General features: G+C 44.4%; 1 pseudogene; it reads right to left on the reverse strand.

Annotated features, from left to right (window-relative positions):
- Positions 1 to 1917: 1917 nt before the first annotated feature.
- Positions 1918 to 18549, reverse strand: LOC125840608 (uncharacterized; annotated as a pseudogene).
- Positions 18550 to 23777: the final 5228 nt, after the last annotated feature.

The raw sequence follows: 23777 nt of genomic DNA on the forward strand, positions 1-23777 counted from the left end.
CCACCCTTAGTTAGATTTCCCTGATTTGTCCTCAACACATTCCTGCTGATCTACGGTCATCATCTACGGACCGTGAATTGACTTACGGTCCGTAGATGGCCTCTGTGGATGCCTTTTTTTGCATTTCCTTCAGCTATCTCTAAACTTCCGCGCCTGAACACCTTTCCTGCAAAACATGATAAAACACATAAAAACCAATATAAAAAGGCCCTAGACACACACGACTTGTAAGTGAAATGTATTAGAAATACCGTAAACTCACGGTATATCAACACCCTCAACTTAAATTCGTTGTTTGTCCTCAAGCGACGCACTAGAACTCTAAACGACACTTGTATAGAAGCAAGCATTTCTAACTCAAGCAATCACATGGCTCTCTACGTCCTCATTGTTCGGGTGCACATTCGTTCTCTTAGACTCGATAAGCCAACTCGTGTGGATCCCGTCATGACACAGACCAACCAACTGACACACAACAGACACCTTCTCACTGTCACCTAGATACCAACTTTCCAACAATGGAACTAGTGCCCTTACTTCAAACGAAATCCTCTTTTAGCAAAAAATTTGATTTCATTCATGGTACAAGGATTTATTCAACACTCACGCTCAGAAGTAATTTCAAATACAGTTCGTGCTTACTGCCATAAGCTTGCCCTTATTTTCACTGCGCAGACTCTTCAAACTAGACTCCAGGATCACTATAGGACTTTATTGGCTTGTAACGTAGGCTCAGGGTCATGTGTGGTACATTTTGGGTACTGTTTAGTGACTTTCTGCCCTCCTTGTCATTACACTAGGCTTTTAACCTCTTTTTGCCCTACTTTTGTCATATTATTGCTTTACCGCTTTCCCTTGATTTTCTTCAACCACGGAAGTGTCTTTAAACTTTGTAGCTCAATTCCTTTTTATTTAATTGCTCCTTTCTCTTTGAATAATTCACATCCTTTCCTTACGTTTCCCCCAAATTTATTTATTTATTATTATTATTTTTTTATTTTTTTTTTTTTACATTTTTCACTCTTTTCATCCCCATTTTTCTTTCAGTTTCCTCTTTCATAACCACCCTCAACTTATGGATTTTCCGTTAGTTGAGGTTCACAATACCCGATGTCAAGTCAGGGCCAAGATTGAAGTTACTTTTTACATTAGCCACCCTCAACTTAGGCTTTTGGCCTAAGTCAAAGTGCACATGTCCAAGGAGGGACCGGGGCCAACATAGTAGATTATGGGAAGGTGAGTTCGGGGTTTTAGAAAGAAATGGTTTATTTTTAGGCTCAAAGTTGGATCAAAGGGAACAATTATTTCATTTGGTTGAATCCTTCTAGGCAATTTATGGGTTTTTTCAGAACAACGGCCTATGATCACTTCCTATCCTCTAGATTGAATTGTCTTAGAAGGACTAACCGGGCAAGTTCTAGTTTTGCACAAAACTGTTTGAACAGTCAACGATTCTCACCCACTCTTGGCACAAGTTTCATTATCAGATTATCAGACTACCCAGTTCAAGTTTCAGGTTTAATCATGCAATCAAGTCGATTGTTACTATGTCATACTCAGAGCCAACACAATCAGCAACTCGTAGCTTACTTCTAGCATACAACCCAGAATCTGACGGGTATCATTTTTTCTAAGCCATGCCATCATGCTTCGTTTTGTATCATGCTTCTACACACAATCCTAAGACATGCCGGTTCAACAAAAATTAAACAGTCTCTTGGGGTAAAAGAACACAGGCACGAAAACCCCAAGAGAAGATACATGAGTTGGGTTACTCAGGCTTCACCCTATCACTCACGATCCATTTACCCCACCCCTAACAAAAATAGATGCAATTGCCCACAATTGCATACATAGACAGTAAAAGTGAATGGATTTGAGTGAAGCAAACCTGTGGCGCAAGGCGCCGGCGAATTATCAACAAACAGGGGGATCTGGTTTCCCGGAGCCCTCTGGAACATCAGTGGGGGCACCCTCAGTAGTGCCCACCTCAGCACTCCTAGCACCCTCAGTAGTGCGCTCTATCAAACGCTCCGCACCATCAGTGGTCCTCGCGACGCCTCTCAAAATAGGCTGATCCTCTGCAACCGGGGCAGAGCTCGATGCCCCTGCAGCTCTCTCACGCACCCTCTGCTGGCGCAACTCTTCATCGCAATCGAGGCCCTCCTAGCCTCCTTCTCCTGCTGACGCTGTCTTTTCTGAGCTTTCTCTTCCTCCGTGCGATGAGAGCGGTGCCGCTTACCCTTGGCATGTGTCGGTGCAGGCCCCTCCTCGGCGATGCCACTGAATAGAGCATCTAGCACTGTATCATAGCCAGTGCAGTAGGAGCCGCCGGAGTCTCAACTGAAAGGTGCAGCAAGAATGGCATCCACATCAGTCCGGAGGCTGGCTATGTCAGCCTGCAAAGCAGATAAGTCTGTGGCCGGAACTGATCGCTCGAGGACTCGCAACTCAAAGGCATCAAGCCGGTTATTAACCGCCAGGACCTTACGGTCCATCATCCCCTCCATCCTGCGCTCCAATCTAGCCTCGGACTCGGCAATTGACTTTTGCATCCAAGGCTGGATGTGATGCAGCAGTGTGGCCATCTGCGCCTCTAACTTTTGTACTCTGGCCATCAGGACAATCGTCGCTCCTAACGGTGGTGTAGACCGGGAAGAACTAGGGGCAACACTAGCTGCCTGAGAAGAGGAGCCTGGGACAGTGTCGGTGTGGTCTGGGATAATGGGGTCACCGCCCTGTCCTGCCCCACAGTGTCTGCAAGATCGGAGCTCAAGGGGGGTACCTCAATCTGGGGCTCTTGCGAGGTGCTGCCATATTCGCGTCATCCCGAATAAGGCCGATGTCCAATGCCTCTGTAGGGTGGACTAGCCTGTCACAATGCCAGATCGGCACTCCAGAGTCCCTGCACAAGTGAAATATCAGACAGGGGAAAGGGTAAGTAGTGGAGGTCCTGAAAGCTCTCTCGTGGATCTCTGCCAGCAGCATTCGGGCAAAGTCGATCTCTACTCCCGCCACCAATGCAGCAACCATCACCGCTCTGTCCCAAGTGACCTGATTGTCCGCTTTTGTGGGCGACACTCTGTTGCGTACCAATAGCCAGAAGAATTTTGCTACGAAGTTCAATGTGGCCTTCCGGATGCCCAACCGTGGAGCAGCGACCCATTCTGCACGCTCGCCATCTGCAGCAATGTACCTGGCCAGCCATAGTATCACAGCCTCTCGCTGCTCAGTATTCCTCTGGAAAGTGCCACTCCGCACGATGTCCAGCGGTAATCAAATTCGACGTGTTAGGAGACCAAGAGTGGCCCGTGGTAGGACCATAGAGAAACCGGCTAATGGTGGCGGGTGATATATCCACCGGACACCCTCGAACCAAGGTGGAAGTGAGCGGGGCCTGCGCTAGTGGCTTTGACCGCTTGGAAATGGACCCGCGGAGAGTGGCAGCATAGGAAACATAGAACTCCCGGACAATCTCCTCGCTATACGTCCCTGGGTCTCGAGCCATCCAGTCACACTTGTGAAGTTTGAAAAGCCGGTGAATATCTGGCACAGTATGCAAGCTCCCCGTAAGGACTCTGCGCTCCTCTTGTATTAATCGGTCCATTTTCTGTTTGTCATTCACCATCTTTGCATCCCGATAGATCTGCCATTGACCCTCGACACACCACCTATTCATCTCCCCTGCTACCGGAGCGGGTTCATCATTCCTTGGTGCAGGAATGGCCTCTGAACTAGTTGCCTCATCAGACGAGGCTGCTTGGTCATTCTCTCCAGACCCTGTGGACGATTTGGCGTTGGACCCTGTAGCATGTACAGACTCTGATTGTGATGATTGGGAGCCTCATGCATGGGTAGACTCGGAGCCGGACATAGGACCCTCCGAACTGGAAGCAGCCCCAGTTGGTGACCCGATCAGTGTGTGCTCCTCATCAGATGGGAGACAGTGACTACGTCGGGGATCACCTTCCGGGAGGTGCTCCTGGGTGCTGCGCGAGAGGCCCTAGGGTTTAGAGGCACATATGCGGGGTCAGAGTCGTTCTCGGTGTCCTCATCAATCAACCGGAAGCTAGGGGCAACCGATTTGGACTTGCCCCGTTTCGAGTAGGTGACCATCTTCTTGGGTGCCATCGTACCTGCAGGAAGTCATAGTGCAAAACTAACCATATGCAGCAAAAAACCATAGAGTGTAACGACCAAACTATTCAAAAAAAAAAATGTGACAGAGCTACAGAAGTCATCCACAGAGGAGCCTACGGTCCGTGGATCTTTCGGATCAGGGAGCCTGAAATATAGGTCGCAGATGAAACCACGGAATAGAACGGTCCGTAGATGATCTACGACCGTAGTCTCATCGTGGTTTACACTTGTGATTTTTAGGTCATCATGACGACTCCATCTACGGTCCGTAGACTATCGTGAAGCAATCAGTGCAGGTATCTACATTTTTGCATTGGTCAACATTAACACAACTAGTCATGCATAACAATTGATATGCTAGTTCGTCATTCTAAGATTCCTACCGATTATACCAACAATTAGACAATGTCAATAGGCTATTATTTTACATTTTCTGGACACTTTTTAGACACGGACCTTATATTACTTCTAGCCAACACTAAGAACTAAAATACTGAAACCCCTACCTACATGATAAAAAAACGCAAGTAATCAAAGAAAGCTAAACTACATAATGTAAAACAGAACCCTATTGTTGGCTAGATTTTACATCTTGGGTTGCCTCCCAAGCAGCGCTTGATTTAACGTCGCGGCACGACGCAAGTATCTTGATTATTCAGACTTCATCAAGATTGCAGGCCTCAATCACTTCTTGCACAGTTTCAGCATTTCCCAGATAGATCTTTATCCTTTGCCCGTTCACCACAAACCTTGTTCCATCCTTATTTTCAAGCTCAACCGCTCCATGCGAGAGCACTTTTGTGAGCAAAAATGGCCCAGTCCACTTGGACTTGAGTTTGCCTGGAAACAAGCGCAACCTAGAGTTGAATAGCAGCACACGATCGCCAACCACAAATTCTCGTTTTTCAATTCTTTGATCATGATACCTCTTCATATTCTCTTTGTATAAGGCTTAACTTTCATACGCTTTAGGCGAAACTCATCAAGCACGTTCAAGTCGTTCATCCTTTGATTAGATGCATTGCCCCAATCCAAATTTAACTTCTTCATTGCCCACATTGTTTGTGCTCTAACTCTACTGGTAAATGACAAGACTTCCCATATACAAGTTGGTAAGGCGACATACCTATGGGGGTCTTGTATGCAGTGCGATATGCCCATAGAGCATCATCAAGCTTCCTTGACCAATCAGTTCGATTGGCGTTCACAGTCTTCGCCAATATCTGCTTTATTTCTCTGTTGGACACCTCAACTTGACCGCTAGTCTGTGGATGATAAGGAGTGGCTACATTGTGACGGACACCATATTTCTCAAGTAGTGTTTTGAACAACTTGTTACAAAAGTGAGAGCCTCCATCGCTAATAATAGCCCTTGGTGTACCAAATCTGGAGAAGATATTCTTTTTCAGGAATGCGGTGACACTTTTACCTTCGTTGTTGGGGAGTGCTACTGCTTCCACCCACTTCGATACATAATCAACCGCGACCAGAATATACTTCATCCCATATGAACTCACAAATGGCCCCATGAAATCAATGCCCCATACATCAAACAATTCGATCACCAATATGGGATTCATAGGGAGCTCTTGTCTCTTTGAAATTCCTCCATCTCTTTGGCACCGATCACAAGACTTGGCGAAATCATGAGCATCTTGGTGGATGGTAGGCCAGTAGTACCCACACTGCAAAATCTTATGTGCAGTCCGAATCCACTATGATGCCCACCAACGGGTGATGAATGACATGCTTCAAGTACACTCAGCATTTCAACCTCAGACACACAGCGACGAATAATCCCATCAGCACAACTACGATACAAATAAGGTTCATCCCAAAAGAATTTCTTCACATCATGCATAAATTTCTTTCTTTGGTGAAAAGACAAATGGGTGGCACAATGTCGCTTGCCAAATAATTAGCAAAGTCTGCGAACCAAGGAATCAAATCATTAGAAGCAGCCAATACCTGTTCATCTGGAAACGCATCATTAATTTCAGCCCTATCTCCAAGCTTTAGCATGGCCTCTTCCTCTAATCTGGACAAGTGGTCGGCAACTTGATTTTCGGTTCCCTTTCTATCTTTTACCACAAAATCAAACTCTTGCAGCAACAATACCCATCTGATCAATCGTGGTTTTGCATCCTTTTTCGCCATCAAATATCTCAATGCAGAATGGTCAGTATGCACGATGACCTTAGTACCAAGCAAGTAGGAACGAAATTTTTCGAATGCAAAAACCACCGCAAGAAGTTCTTGTTCGGTCACTGTATAATTCTTCTGGGCCACATTCAGAGCTTTGCTAGCATAGTAAATAGGGTGAAGAATTTTCTCACGCCTTTGACCCAATACTACACCAAGCGCCACTCCACTCGCATCACACATTACCTCAAACGGTTGTTCCCAATCTGGTGAAATAATGATAGGTGCTGTAACCAACTTTTCCTTCAACTCTCCAAATGCTCTAAGACAAGCATCATCAAAGCAGAACTTATTCTCCTTCTCGAGCAGTTTGCACAAGGGATGTGCAATTTTTGAGAAATCTTTGATAAATCTCCTATAGAAACCTGCATGCCCAAGAAAACTTCTAACACCTTTTACAGAGATAGGTGGTGGAAGCTTTTCTATTACCTCGACTTTAGCTCTATCAACCTCAATACCTTTCTCTGAAATTCGATGACCCAACACTATACCTTCTTTTACCATGAAATGACATTTCTCCCAATTCAGCACCAAGTTGCAGTCTTCACATCTTTTGAGCACCTCGGCCAGATGTTTTAGACAGTGATCAAACGAATCACCTACCACTGAAAAATCATCCATGAACACCTCAATAGTGTCCTCCACCATATCAGAAAATATAGACATCATACATCTCTGGAAGGTCGCTGGAGCATTGCACAATCCGAATGGCATTCGTTTGAACGCAAAAGTCCCATATGGGCAAGTGAAGGTGGTCTTCTCTTGGTCTTCTGGAGCTATAGAAATTTGATTGTAGCCGAATACCCATCAAGAAAACAATACCAACCCTTGCCTGCAAGTCTATCTAACATCTGATCCATGAATGGCATAGGGAAGTGGTCTTTCTCAGTCCACGCATTCAACTTCCGGTAATCCATGCAAACTCTCCATCCAGTGACAGGCCTCATTGGAACAAGCTCATTTCTTTCATTTGGAACCACAGTCATACCACCTTTTTTAGGTACACATTGCACAGGACACACCCAATTACTATCTGAGATGGGATAAATAACTCCCGCATCCAGCCACTTGATGATCTCCTTTTTGACTACCTCTTGCATAGGTGGATTTAATCTTCTCTGGTGCTCAACACTGGGTTTATGATCTGGTATGAGTTGGATTTTGTGAGAACAGATACCGGGGGGATCCCAATAATATCTGCAATAGTCCACCCAATCGCTCGCTTGAACTTCTTTAATACAGTCACCAAACACTCTACTTGCCTTGCATTCAAATCTGCTGCAATGATGACCGGCAAAGTATTTTCTTCGCCTAAATATACATACCTCAAGTGTGGTGGTAGAGCTTTAAGCTCCAATTTCGGTGCCTCCACAATAGATGGTCTTGTGGGTGGGGACTCGCGATTCTTCATGTCTAGCTCATACTTCTTTGGTTTGGAGCGGTATTCACACTTATCAAGTGCGGCTACCAACTCATCATATTCTTCAATACCATCACTACCAAAATTCATCATGACTGCTGCTAGTGCCTCAACACCTAATCGCTCTTCAATTTGCACTTCTGACCCACTCTCCACTCTGTAAGTTATAGCAGATACTGTTTGTAGCTCACCATTCTGCTTCATGGATCTACAGATATTGAAAGTTGCTTCTTCATTGTTCAGTCTGAACTTCATCTGTCCCTTTTCCATATCAACCAACGCACGCCCTGTGGCAAGAAATGGTCTCCCAAGGATGATGGGAACCTCAAAATCAACCTCACAGTCAAGGATCACAAAATCCGCCGGAAAGATGAAAGACTCTACTTTCACTAGCACATCATGGAGCACACCTATGGGCCTCTTCACAGTCCGATCAGCCATCAGTAACCGCATTGCAGTGGGCTTTGGATCCCCTAGACCCAACTTCTTGTAAATAGATAAAGGCATGAGGTTGATGCTAGCACCAAGATCACACAATGCCTTAGCAAAGTGTAATAACCCTATAGTACATGGGATCGTGAAAGCACCAGGGTCTTCCTTCTTCTGCACCAGAGATCTTGTAGCAATAGCACTACAATGCTGCAATCTATCATCATCTTCAAAACTCACAGACCTTTTCTTTGTCACCATATCTTTCATGAATTTTGCATATCCAGGCATTTGCTCCAAGGCTTCTATCAAAGGGACATTGATAGAAAGCTGCTTCAACATAGTGATAAATCTGCGATATTTCCCATCTTCAGTCTTCTTCACTAACCTTTGAGGAAAAGGTGGTGGAGGTCTAGGTATGGGAACCACTTTCTGAGGTACCTCCACTTCTTGTTCTGTCACAACCTCTGACTCCTCTCTAACTTTCACCACATCATCTTCTTTTCTATTCTCAACTTCTACCACAGACGGCATAGGTGGATCTATGGTTTGCTTGCCTCCTCGAGTGGTAATTGCCATACAATGCCCATCATTCTTTGGATTCTGGATGGTGTTGCTAGGAAGAGTGCCAGGTTGACGCGGGTTCACTGTAGTAGACAACTGCGTCATCTGCTGCTCTAGATGCTTTATTGACACTGCATGGGCATCAACCTTTTGACCAATACCAGATAAGTCGTTTCTCATCTCCTTCACATTCTCATCAGTGGCATCAAACCTTCTCATCATCTTCTGCAGCATATCTTCAATACGCGTCATATTACCTCCAACTTCCCTAGCACCAGATTCCCGATTTTGAGGGGGAACATAGGGTCCAACCCGATCGTTTCTGTTGCCATAGTTGTTCCTGTTGTAGTTGTTGTCGCGATTGAAGTTCCCATCTCGGACATAGTGACCCTCTCGGTTGTAATTTCCATAGTTCCGACCTTGGTTCCCTTGACCTTGGCGCCAATTTTCCGTGTTGGATCCTTGGGCGTTTGGTCGGAAACCCCCCGTCTGATCATTCACCGCATAAGTGTCCTCTTCATAGTAACACTCCTCAACTGGTGGTGGAGTTCTAGTTAAGTAATTTACAGCATTTACCTTTTCTGCTCCTCCACTCACATGCTTCAATACCAACCCCAACTCTGTCCTCATCTGAGCCATCTCCTCACGAATATCATCTGCAGAGTTAACAGTAGCATTATGAACAGCAAATGTGTTTCTCCCAGTATCTGACCTTCTAGTGCTCCACGCTTTATTTTGCGAGAGATCCTCTCCAATTTTTCAGCAATCTGTGCGTATGTACAATCACCATATGAACCTCCAGCAATAGTGTCAAGTACTGCTTTATTGTTATCATCCTGTCCTCGATAGAAATATTCCTTCAGTGACTCATCATCAATACGGTGATTTGGGACACTTCTTACGAAAGCAGTGAATCTGTCCCACGAGCTACTCACAGACTCTCCAGGTAATGCCACAAAATTGTTGACCCGATCTTTGTGATTGAGCTTCTTAGATACTGGATAGTACTTTGCTTTAAATACCTCTGCTAGTTGGTCCCATGTGAAAATTGAGTTATAAGGAAGCTCAGTGAACCATACTGCAGCATCGCCTGTCAGTGACAGAGGGAACACTCGTAACCCAATGACGTTCATATCCAAGTCTGGTCTGCCTACACAACTTTTGCAAACCACCCTGAGCTTGGCTAAGTGAGCATGTGGATCCTCCGATGGCGATCCTGAAAATAAGCCTCTTGCTGTAAGCATCTGCATCAAACTACTAGTCACCACAAATGTGTGCCCTGGAGGTAGAGGAGGTAGGACGATGGGTCCATCGGAATCTGCTATGTCGACGTTGCCCCGATAGTTGTCATGGTGTTGCGGGCCTGGTGGACCATGCACTCTCAGTGCATCTCCCAATTGATTTTCAGCTAGACCCCGGTTTTCCCCACCAACTACTCTTGGCTGCTGTAACTCAACTGCTTCATCTAGATTTCCTCCGATAGGATGAACTGGAAGTCCTTGATTGTTCATTCTTCGCAAAGTTCTGTTCAACTCTGGATCGTACGGAGTAAGTGGTTCTCCTTGGCTCCGTGTACTTGGCATACACTAGAGTCTGAACCTGAGAGAGACAAAAACAAAGAAAAAAATAAAATTAGGAAATATTTGACTAACGTTCAATATTGTAGTTAAAACTAAATCTAAAAGCCAAAATTCCCCGGCAGCGGCGCCAAAATTTGATACGCTCAAATTACACCTCCTTTCAGAAGCATAAGCGATCGTTATCAAGTAAAGAACCCAACTTGTAGGTTGGATCGATCCCACGAGGAAAATGGTTTAGACTTTACTTTTAACCAACAATTATATTCGATTAGTCAAATTATTTCCAGAAACAGGTAATAAAAAGGGGGGTTGTGCTTGTGTAAAACAAATAGTAAGACTTAATATTGTAATCAATAATTAAATTCAACTTTGGTTGTTATCAAGATAAGAGAAATAACTAGGGTACACGTGTTCCCCATAATCTCATAACGCAGTAATCCTAGTAATAGCAATCCTTTTCTAGTGTATTACATGCAAAGTGATAAGTTAGGTATCTCTAAATCCTTGGTCCGGCATCTAGAGAATTTCACCCCGCACCTTGGTCCGGCTACGTGTGTATAATTTACTAACCCTTACCTTTACCTCATATTAGACATCATAATCGATGTTTGGCTTAGTTATTACTTCGCACCAATCGACACTAGCCTATTAGATAGTATCACACTAAATCTATGTTGATAATTCTTTTCTTGTTAATTACCTCCTTGGTCCGGCAAGTAGTAACAAGGCGAGTTCTAACGTTGGCCACCGTTAAAAAGACTTCTAAACGAAAGAATTATCAATGCATGCAAAATACTAGTCAAGAATTGCTTATTTACTATTCATACTTTGTTAATCGATCATGGTTCCCACAACCCTAGTTGTGGATTTAGTTACTCATATTAGCAGAGAACACAATTCATAATCGTAGATAGAGAAATCATGAACTTACGTAAAGAGAATAGTAAACCCAGAAAATTAACTTGAATTGCAAAGCCAAAATCTTCAAAACGAACTTGGGAAATCAATAATTGCTAGGGTTGCAAATTAATCTCCAAAGTTACAAAGCAAAAATAGAATAATAGTGTCTAACCCCCAAAAACGAGGTTTACATGTCCTATTTATAGAAAACAAATCCTAAATAAAAAAGGAAACAAATTAAGGAAAGTTTTGTTCAGGTACGCGTCTTCGATCCACGAGACTGACTTACGGACCGTCGATTGATCTACGGTCCGTAAGTCCCTTCCGTCACTCGGGACTTAGAAAATATTTCAGCATCCAACAATCAGCTTCTCTGAAGCAAACGACGGACCAGCAGCACGGACCGTAGATCGACCTACGGTCCGTCAATCCCTTCCGTAGCTCCATACTTAGCATCTTCAAAAATCAGGTACTGGAACCCTCGCAGTCTCACTCTACGGATCAACAGTACGGTCCGTAGATCAATCTACGGACCGTCAATGGGCACCGTGGTTCCACCTTGGTCAGATTTCCCTGATTTGTCCTCAACACATTCCTGCTGATCTACGGTCATCACCTACGGACCGTGAATTGACTTACGGTCCGTAGATGCCTCCGTGGATGCCTTTTTCTGCATTTCCTTCAGCTATCTCTAAACTTCCGCGCCTGAACACCTTTCCTGCAAAACATGATAAAACACATAAAAACCAATATAAAAAGGCCCTAGACACACACGACTTGTAAGTGAAATGTATTAGAAATACCGTAAACTCACGGTATATCAATGGGTAAATAGGCCCATTTTCAAGGTCAAACGAACCCCGAAATGGGTAAACCCCCCCCCCCCCCCCCCGTTTTGCCTATTTTCGTGTGCTAAGTCATGGATCTTTTGGTGATTCGGAGTTTGGACGTCAAATTTGCCAAAAATTTTCATGGACGTCCGTCAAGATCTTAGCTATGGAGTTGGTTCGTAAAAACAGGCAAATCAGCCCATTTTCATGGTCCAATGATCTCCGGAGCAGGTAAACCCTGTTTTGCTGATTTTCGTGTGCTATAGTACATGTATGTTTTGGTGATCCGGATTTCCGACGTCATTTTTGCCAAAATATTTCGTGGAAGTCCGTCAAGAACTTATTTATGGAGCCGATTTGTCCTGACGGGAAAACTGACACATTTTCAAGGTCAAAAGATCCCTAGAGCGGGTAAACCCCACGTTTTGCGAATTTTCGTTTGCTATAGTCTATGGATCTTATGGTGATCTGGATTTTCAACGTCATTTTTGCTAAACCTTTTCGTGGACGCTGTCAAGACCTTAGCTATAGAGCTGGTTGGTCCCGATGGGTAAACCAACCCATTTTCATGGTCAAACGATCCCCGGAGCGGGTGAACCCCCCGTTTTGATGATATTCGTATGCTATAGCCCATGGATGTTTTGGTGATCCGGATTTTTGACGTCATTTTTGTTGAAATTTTTTGTGAATGTCCGTCAAGACCTTTGCGATGGAGCCGGTTGGTTTGGACGGGCAAATCGACCCATTCTCAAGTTCAAACAAGCCCCGGAGCGGGTACACCCCCCAATTTACCAATTTTTGTGTACTATAGACCATGCATATTTTGGGTGATCCGTATTTTCGACGTCATTTTTGCCGATCCTAATTTTCGTTTGCTACAGTCCATGAATCTTTTGGCGATCAGGATTTTTGTAGTCATTTTTGCCAAAAAAAATTGTGAAAATCCGTCAAGACCTTAGCTATGGAGGTGGTTGGTCCAGACGGGAAAACCGACCCATTTTCAAGGTCAAACAATCCTCTGAGCGGGTAAACCCCCGTTTTGCTGATTTTTGTGTGCTATATTCCATGGATTTTTTGGTGATTCGGTTTTCCGATGTCATTTTAGCCAAACTTTTTTGTGGACGTCTGTCAAGACCTTAGCTTTGGAGTCGATTGGTACTGACGGGTAAACCAACCCATTTTAAAGGTCAAATGAGCCCAAGAGCGGGTAAACCCCCCGTTTTGCCGATTTTGGTGTGCTATAGTCCAAGGATTTTTTGGTGATTTCCGACTTCATTTTTGTCAAAATTTTCCTTGGACATCTGTTAAGAACGTTGCTATGGAGCCGATTGGTCACGATGGGTAAACCAGCCCATCTTCAAGGTCAAACGAGCGCCGAAGTGAGTAAACCCTCTGTTTTGCCGATTTTCGTGTGCAATAGTTCATGGATCTTTTGGTGATCTAGATTTCCGACGTCATTTTTGCCAAAAATTTTCTTGGACATCTGCCAAAACATTAGATATCGAGCTGATTGGTCTCGATGGGCAAATCGACCCATTTTCATGGTCAAACGAACCCCGGAGGGGGTAAACCCTCTCGTTTTATCGATTTTCGTGCGCTATAGTCCATGGATATTTTGATGATCTTGATTTTCGACGCCATTTTTACTGAAATATTTTGTAGACGTCCGTCGAAACCATAGTTATGGAGCTGATTGATTCAAACGGGAAACTGACCCATTTTCAAGGTTAAACGAGCCCCGGAGCGGTTAAAGTCCCCCCCCCCCCCCCATTTTGCCGATTTTCGTGTTTTATAGTCCATGGATCTTTTGGTGAATCGAATTGCCAACGTCATTTTGCAGAAATTATTCGTGGTCATTCTTCAAGACCTAACCTATGGAGCCGGTGTGCTATAGTCCATGGATCTTTTGGTGATCCGGATTTTCTGCGTCAATTTTTCTAAACCTTTTCGTGGACATTTGTCAAGACCTTATGTATGGAGCTAGTTGGTCAATACGGGTAAACCGACCCATTTTCAAGGTCAAATGACCATCGGGACGGGTACGCCCCCCGTTTTGCCGATTTTTGGGTGCTATAGTCCACAGATCGTTTGGTGATCCTGATTTCCGACGTCATTTTTGCTACAAATTTTCATGGACATCCGTCAAGACCTTAGCTATGGAGCTGGTTGGTGTAAATGGGTAGACCGCCCCATTTTCATGGTCAAATTATCCCCGGAGTAGATAAACCCCCCGTTTTGCTAATTTTCGTGTGCTATAGTCCATGGATCTTTGGGTGATCCAGATTTTCGATGTCATTTTTGCCAAAATTTTTTGTGGACGTCTGTCAAGAACTTATTTATGGAGTTGATTAGTCTCGAAGGGAAAACTTGCCCATTTTCAAGGTCAAACGAGCCTCAAAGTGGCTAAATCCCCCGTTTTGTCGATATTCGTGTGCTATAGTCCACGGATCTTTTGGTGATCCAGATTTCTGACGTCATTTTTGCCGAAATTTTTCATGGATGTCTATCAAGGCCTTAGCTACGGAGCCAGTTGGTCTAGATGGGCAAACCAGCCCATTTTCATTGTCAAATGAACCCCGGAGCGGGTAAACCCCTTTTTTTGCTAATTTTCGTGTGCTATAGTCCATGTATCTTTTGGTAATCCAGATTTCTGACATCATTTTTGCGGAAACTTTTCATGGACATCCGTCAAGACATTAGGTATGGAGCAGTTTGGTTCGGATGGGCAAATCGGCCCATTTTAAAGGTAAAATGAGCACCGGAGCGGGTAAAACCCCCGTTTTGCTGATTTTTGTGTGTTAAAGTCCATGGATCTTTTGGTGATCTGGATTTCTGACGTCAATTTTCCTAAACCTTTTCGTGGATGTCCGTCAAGACCTTAGGTATGGAGCTGGTTGGTCAATAAGGGTAAACCGACCCATTTTCAAGGTCAAACAAACGCCAAAATGGGTAAACCCCACATTTTGCTGATTTTCGTGTGCTATAGTCCTCTGATCTTTTGGTGATCCAGATTTCTGACGTCATTTTTGCCAATTTTTTTCATGGACGTCCATCAAGACCTTACTTTTAACCAACAATTATATTCAATTAGTCAAATTATTTCCAGAAACAGGTAATAAAAGGGGGGTTGTGCTTGTGTGAAACAAATAGTAAGAACTTAATAAGTGATCAATAATCAAACTCAACTTTGGTTGTTATCAAGATAAGAGAAAGAACTAGGGTATACGTGTTCCCCATAATCTCATAACGCAATAATCCTAGTAATAGCAATCCTTTTCTAGTGTATTACATGCAAAGTGATAAGTTAGGTATCTCTAAATCCTTGGTCCGGCATCTATAGAATGTCACCCCGCACCTTGGTCCGACTACGTGTGTATAATTTACTAACCCTTACCTTTACCTCATATTAGACAGCATAATCGATGTTTGGCTTAGTTATTACTTCGCACCAATCGACACTAGCCTATTAGATAGTATCACACTAAATCTATGTTGATAATTCTTTTCTTGTTAATTACCTCCTTGGAACGGCAAGTAGTAACAAGGCGAGTTCTAACGTTGGCCACCGTTAAAAAGACTTCTAAACGAAAGAATTATCAATGCATGCAAAATACTAGTGAAGAATTGCTTATTTACTATTCATACTTTGTTAATTGATCATGGTTCCCACAACCCTAGTTGTGGATTTAGTTACTCATATTGGCAAGAACACAATTCATAATTGTAGATGAAGAAATCATGAACTTACGTAAAGAGAATAATAAACCCAGAAAATTAACTTGAATTGCAAAGCCAAAATCTTCAAAACGAACTTGGGAAATCAATAATTGCTAGGGTTGCAAATTAATCTCCAAAGTTACAAAGCAAAAATAGAATAATAGTGTCTAACCCCCAAAAATGAGGTTTACATGTCCTATTTATAGAAAACAAATCCTAAATAAAAAAGGAAACAAATTAAGGAAAGTTTTGTTCAGGTACGCGTCTTCGATCCACGAGACCGACTTACGGACCGTCGATGGATCTACGGTCAATAAGTCCTTTCCGTCACTCAGGACTTAGAAAATATTTAAGCATCCAAAAATCAGCTTCTCTGAAGCAAATGACGGACCAGCAGTACAGACCTTAGATCTACCTACGGTCTGTCAATCCCCTCCGTAGCTCCATACTTAGAATCTTCAAAAATCATGTACTGGAACCCTCGCAGTCTCACTCTACGGATCAACAGTACGGTACGTAGATCAATCTACGGACCGTCAATGAGCACCGTAGGTCCACACTTGGTCAGACTTCCCTGATTTGTCCTCAATACCATGCCTGCTGATCTACGGTCATAACCTACGGACCGTGAATAGACCTACGGTCCGTAGATCACCTCCGTGGATGCCTTTTTCTGCATTTCCTTCAACTGTCTCTAAACTTCCGCGCCTGAACACCTTTCCTGCAAAACATGATAAAACACATAAAAACCAATATAAAAAGGCCCTAGACACACACAACTTGTAAGTGAAATGTATTAGAAATACCGTAAACTTACGGTATATCAACACCCTCAACTTAAATTCGTTGTTTGTCCTCAAGCGACACACTACAACTCTAAACGACACTTGTGTAGAAGCAAGCATTTCTAAACTCAAGCAATCACATGGCTCTCGACCTCCTCATTGTTCGGGTGCACACTCGTTCTCTTAGACTCGACAAGCCAACTCATGTGGATCACATCATGACACTGACCAACCAACTGACACACAACACACCTTCTCACTGTCACCCAGGTACCAACTTTCCAACGATGTAACTAGTGCCCTTACTTCAAACGAAATCCTCTTTTCGCAACAAATTTAATTTCATTCATGGTGCAAGGATTTATTCAACACTCACGCTCAGAAGTAATTTCAAATACAGTTAGTGCTTACTGCCATAAGCTTGCCCTTATTTTCACTGCTTAGACTCTCCAAACTAGACTCTAGGATCACTATAGGACTTTATTGGCTTGTAACGTAGGCTCAGGGTCAGGTGTGGTACATTTGGGTACTGCTTAGTGACTTTCTGCCCTTCTTATCATTACACTAAGCTTTTAACCTCTTTTTGCCCTATTTTTGTCATATTATTACCTTCTTCCCTTGATTTTCTTCAACCACGGATGTGACTTTAGACTTTGTAGCTCATTTTCCTTTTACCTTATTGTTCCTTTCACTTTTCCCAAGTCACATCCTTTCCTCACGTTTTCCCCTTCTTCTCTTTCTTTTTTTTTTCTTTTTTTTTTCACTCTTTTCATATCCATTTTTCTTTCAGTTTCCTCTTTCATAACCACCCTCAACTTATGGTTTTTCCGTTAGTTGAGGTGCACAATACCCGATATCAGGTCAGGGCCAAGATTGAAGTTACTTTTTTACATTAGCCACCCTCAACTTAGGCTTTTGGCCTAAGTCAAAGTGCACATGTCCAAGGAGGGACCGGGGCCAACATAGTAGATTATGGGAAAGTGAGTTCGGGGTTTTAGAAAGAAATGGTTTATTTTTAGGCTCAAAGTTGGATCAAAGGGGACAATTATTTCATTTGGTTAAATCTTTCTAGGCAATTTGTGGATTTTCAGAACAATGACCTATGATCACTTCCTATCCTCTAGATTGAATTGTCTTAGCAGGACTAACCGGGCAAGTTCTAGTTTTGCACAAAATCCGTTTGAACAGTCAATGATTCTCACTCACTCTTGGCACAAAATTTCATTATCAGATTATCAGTTTACCCAGTTCAAGTTTCAGGTCTATTCATGTCTGGTCGATTGTTACTATGTCATACTTAGAGCCAACACAATCAACTAATCGTAGCCTACTTCTAGCATACAACCCAGAATCTGACGGGTATCATTTTTATAAGTCATCACGCCTCATTCTATATCATGCTTCTACACATACAATCCTAAGACATGTCGGTTCAACAAAAATTAAACAGTCTCTTGGGGGAAAAGAACACAGGCAAGAAAACCCCAAGAGAGGATTCATGAGTTGGGTTACTGAGACTTCACCCTAGCACTCACAATCCATTTACCCCACCCCCAACAAAAGTAGATGCTATTGTCCACAATGCATATATAAACAGTAAAAGAAAATGGATTTGGGTGAAGCAAACCTGTGGCGCAAAGCGTCGGCGAATCATCAACAAGCAGGGGGGTCCGGTTTCCCGGAGCCCTCTGGAACATCAGTGGGGGCACCCTCAGTAGTTCCCACCTCAGCAATCCTAGCACCCTCAGTAGTGCTCTCTATCACATGCTCCGCACCATCAGTGGTGCTCACTACGCCCCTCAAAATAGGCTGAACCTCTGCAATTGGGCAGAGCTCGATGCCCCTGCAGCTCTCTCACGCACCCTCTGCTGGCGCAACTCTTCATCTGCAATCGATGCCCTCCTAGCCTCCTTCTCCTGCTGACGCTGTCTTTTCTGAGCTTTCTCTTCCTCTGTGAAATGAGAGCGGTGCCTCTTGCCCATGGCATGTGTCGGTGCAGGCCCCTCCTCGGCGATGCCACTGAATAAAACATCTAGCACTGTATCATCAGCCAGCTAAGTAGGGGCAGCCTGAGTCTCAACAGAAGGTGCTGCAAGAATGGCGTCAACGTTGGTCCGGAGCATGGCTATGTCAGCCTGCAGAGCAGATAAGTCTGTGGACGGCGCTGATCGCTCGAGGACTCGCAACTCAAAGGCGTCAAGTCGCTTATTAACAGCCAGGACCTTACGGTCCATCATCCCCTCCATCCTGCGCTCCATTCTAGCCTCGGACTCGGCAATCGACTTTTGCATCCACGGCTGGATGTGATGCATCAGTGTCGCCATCTGCGCCTCTAACTTTTGTACTCTGGCCATCGGGACAACCGTCGCTCCTAACTGTGGTGTGGACCGGGAAGAACTAGGAGCAACACTAGCTGCCTGAGAAGAGGAGCCTGGGACAGTGTCGGTGTGGTCTGGATAATGGGGTCACCGCCCTGTGCCTGCCCCACAGTGTCTGCAAGATCGGAGCCCAAGGGGGGTACCTCAATCTGGGGCTCTCTGCGAGGTGCAGCCACATTTGCCTCATCTCGAATAATGCCGACGTCCAATACCCCTGTAGGGTGGACTAGCCTGTCACAATGCTAGATCGGCACTCCAGAGTCCCTGCACAAATGAAAAACCAGACATGGGAAGGGGTAAGTAGTGGAAGTCCTGAAAGCTCTCTCATGGATCTCTGCCAGCAACATTCGAGCAAAGTCGATCTCTACTCCCGCCACCAATGCAGCAACCATCACCGCTCTGTCCCAAGTGACCTGATTGTCAGCTTTTGTAGGCGACACTCTGTTGCGTACCAACAACCAGAAGAACTTGGCTACAAAATTCAATGTGGCCTTCCGGATGCCCAACCGTGGAGCAGCGACCCATTCTGCTCGCTCGCCATTTGCAGCAATGTACCTGGCCAACCATAGTATCACAGCCTCTCACTGCTCAGCATTCCTCTGGAAAGCGCCACTCCGCACGATGTCCTAGCGGTAATCAAACTCTGAAGTGTTAGGAGACCAAGAGTGGCCCATGGTAGGACCATAGAGAAAACGGCTAATGGTGGCAGGTGATATGTCCACCGGACACCCTCGAACCAAGGTGGAAGTGAGCGGAGCCTGTGCTAGTGGCTTTGACCGCTTGGAAATGGACCCGCGGAGAGTGGCAGCATAGGAGCATAGAACTCCCGGACAATCTCCTCGCTATACGTCCCTGGGTCTCGAGCCATCCAGTTACACTTGTGGAGTTTGAACAGCTGGTGAATATTTGGCACAGTATGCAAGCTTCCCGTGAGGACTCTGCGCTCCTCTTGAATTAATCGGGTCATCTTTTGTTTGTCATTTACCATCTTTGCATCCCGATAGATTTGCCATTGACCCTCTACACACCACCTATTCAGCTCCCCTGCTACAGGAGCGGGTTCATCATTCCTTGGTGCAGGCATGGGCTCTGAACTAGTTGCCTCATCAGATGAGGCTGCTTGGTCATTCTCTCCAGACCCTGTGGACGATTTGGCGTTGGACCCTGTAGCATGGACAGACTCTGATTGTGATGATTGGGAGCCTGATGCATGGGTCGACTCGGAGCCGGACATAGGACCCTCCGAACTGGAAGCAGCCCCAGTTGGTGACCCGATCAGTGTGTGCTCCTCATCAGACTGGGAGACAGTGACTACGTCGGGGATCACCTTCCGGGGGGTGCTTCTGGGTGCAGCGCGAGAAGCCCTAGGGTTGAGAGGCACATATGCTGGGTCAGAGTCGTTCTTGGTGTCCTCATCAATCAACCGGAAACTAGGGGAAACCGATTTGGACTTGCCCCGTTTGAGTAGGTGACCATCTTCTTGGGTGCCATCGTACCTGCGGGAACGATATTAGTGCTAAAGCTAACCATATGCAGCATAAGAAACTTGTAGAATTGGTAACGACCCAAACTATGTCCACAAAAAAATTCTTGACAGATGCTACAGTGATCATCCACGGAGGAGACCTACGGTCCGTAGACTAATCTACGGTCCGTGGATCTCTTCCGTTGATCAGGGGGCCTGAAATATAGGTCGCAGATGGAAACCACGGAAGTGCAGAACGGTCCGTAGATGGATCTACGGACCGTAGTCCACCTCCGTGGTTTTACATTTGGTGAAAATTGGCAGGTGCATCCAATGACGAACCCCATCTACGGTCCGTAGATGGATCTACGGTCTGTAGACGAGGTATCGTGGAATCCATCAGTGCCAGGTATCATACATTTTTGGCTTTTGTTTTCAACATCAACACAACCTCATCATGCATTTACAAACTTAAAATATGCTAGTTCGACATTTCTAGGATTCCGACCAATTATTATACCCTACAATTTAGACTTAGATGTGGAACACTAAGTCGAAACTAGCATCTAGTATTTACGATCATATACACTAATGCTATGCAATCACTATCTATCGTTCCAAGGGCATTGTAATATTCAAGTTTATCATGCAATTTCATCTAACAATTACCCAAGGTCAAGACCCAACTCCCGACTCTCTATATTCAATCTATGAATCGAAATTCAAAGTGAAGAGAAAGTCTATTACCTTAAAAGCAACAAGGAGTGGGGTGATTGCGTGATGATACTATGCTTAGCAAGACCAAGGAGTCACCTCTTCGTTACTGACCAAACACCAGACCCTTTTTGGTAGATTATGGGATGGGTTGAGTTTGGTAAGGAAGGGATTTTGGGAATTTATTGAAGGGAGGATATTATCAGGTAGTTATGGAGTGATTTGGGGAGTTTAAAGAGTGGGTGAAACGGTTTTGGGAGTAATGGAGGGAAGGGAAATGATTTGAAACGTTGGGGCTTTTAAGTAATGGGGGTCCGGGTCGGGTCAGTCAACTTTAGGGTTTGGACTCACGAGACCCCGTCTACGGTCCGTGAGTCGATCTACGGTTCGTAGATCGGGAACGTAGGTCACAATTATACTAGGACAATTTTAGGGACTTACCTGGGATCTACGGACACCATTGACGGTCCGTGGATCAATCTACGGACCGTCGATGGGGTCCGTAGACCTCTGCACCAGACCATTTTTTGCATATTTCTTGCGTGGTGTACCTGCACATGTAGCAACCAATAGGTTATTATTTTACATTTTCTAGACACTTTTTAGACACGGACCCTATATTACTTCTAGCCAACACTAAGAACTAAAATACTGAAACCCCTACCTACATTGATACAAAGACGCAAGTAATCAAAGAAAGCTAAACTGCATAATGGAAAACAGAACCCTATTGTTGGCTAGATTTTACATCTTGGGTTGCCTCCCAAGCAGCGCTTGATTTAACGTCGCGGCACGACGCAGGTATCTTGATTACTCAGACTTCATCAAGATTGCAGGCCTCGATCACTTCTTGCGCAGTTTCAGCATTTCCCAGATAGATCTTGATCCTTTGCCCGTTCACCACAAACCTTGTTCCATCCTTATTTTCAAGCTCAACCGCTCCATGCGAGAGCACTTTTGTGAGCAAAAATGGCTCAGTCCACTTGGACTTTAGTTTGCCTAGAAATAGGCGCAACCTAGAGTTGAATAGCAGCACACGATCACCAATCACAAATTCTCGCTTTTCAATTCTTTGATCATGATACCTCTTCATCTTCTCTTTGTATAAGGCTGAACTTTCATAAGCTTTTAGGCGAAACTCATCAAGCACATTCAAGTCATTCAACGTTTGATTAGATGCAGTGCCCCAATCCAAATTTAACTTCTTCATTGCCCACATGGCCTTGTGCTCTAGTTCTACTGGTAAATGACAAGACTTCCCATATACAAGTTGGTAAGGCGACATACCTATGGGGGTCTTGTATGTAGTGCGATATGCCCATAGAGCATCATCAAGCTTCATTGACCACTCCGTTCGATTGGCGTTCACAGTCTTCGCCAATATTTGCTTTATTTCTCTGTTGGACACCTCAACTTGACCGCTAGTCTGTGGATGATAAGGAGTGGCTACATTGTGACGGACACCATATTTCTCAAGTAGTGTTTTGAAAAACTTATTACAAAAGTGAGAGCCTCCATCGCTAATAATAGCCCTCGGTGTACCAAATCTGGAGAAGATATTCTTTTCCAAGAATGCGGTGACACTTTTACCTTCGTTGTTGGGGAGTGCTACTGCTTCCATGCCCCATACATCAAACAATTCGATCACCAGTATAGGATTCATAGGGAGCTCTTGCCTCTTTGAAATCCCTCAATCTCTTTGGCAACGATCACAAGACTTGGCGAAATCATGAGCATCTTGGTGGATGGTAGGCCAATAGTATCCACACTGCAAAATCTTATGTGCAGTCCGAATACCACTATGATGCCCACCAACGGGTGATGAATGACATGCTTATTTACTATTCATACTTTGTTAATTGATCATGGTTCCCACAACCCTAGTTGTGGATTTAGTTACTCATATTGGCAAGAACACAATTCATAGTTGTAGATGAAGAAATCATGAACTTACGTAAAGAGAATAATAAACCCAGAAAATTAACTTGAATTGCAAAGCCAAAATCTTCAAAACGAACTTGGGAAATCAATAATTGCTAGGGTTGCAAATTAATCTCCAAAGTTACAAAGCAAAAATAGAATAATAGTGTCTAACCCCCAAAAACGAGGTTTACATGTCCTATTTATAGAAAACAAATCCTAAATAAAAAATGAAACAAATTAAGGAGGGTTTTGTTCAGGTACGCGTCTTCGATCCATGAGACCGACTTACGGACTGTCGATGGATCTACGGTCCGTAAGTCCCTTCCGTCACTCAGGACTTAGAAAATATTTAAGCATCCAAAAATCAGCTTCTCTGAAGCAAACGACGGACCAGCAGTACGGACCATAGATCTACCTACGGTTCGTCAATTCCCTCCGTGGCTCCATACTTAGAATCTTCAAAAATCAGGTACTGGAACCCTCGCAGTCTCACTCTACGGATCAACAGTACGGTACGTAGATCAATCTACGAACCGTCAATGAGCACCGTAGTTCCACACTTAATCAGACTTCCCTGATTTGTCCTCAATACCATGCCTGCTGATCTACGGTCATAACCTACGGACCGTCAATGGACCTACGGTCTGTAGATCACCTCCGTGGATGCCTTTTTCTGCATTTCCTTCAGCTGTCTCTAAACTTCCGCGCCTGAACACCTTTCCTGCAAAAC

This window comes from Solanum verrucosum, unplaced genomic scaffold (genome assembly GCF_900185275.1).
Source record: "Solanum verrucosum unplaced genomic scaffold, falcon-dt-bn FXZP01000224.1, whole genome shotgun sequence".
Lineage (NCBI taxonomy): Eukaryota > Viridiplantae > Streptophyta > Magnoliopsida > Solanales > Solanaceae > Solanum > Solanum verrucosum.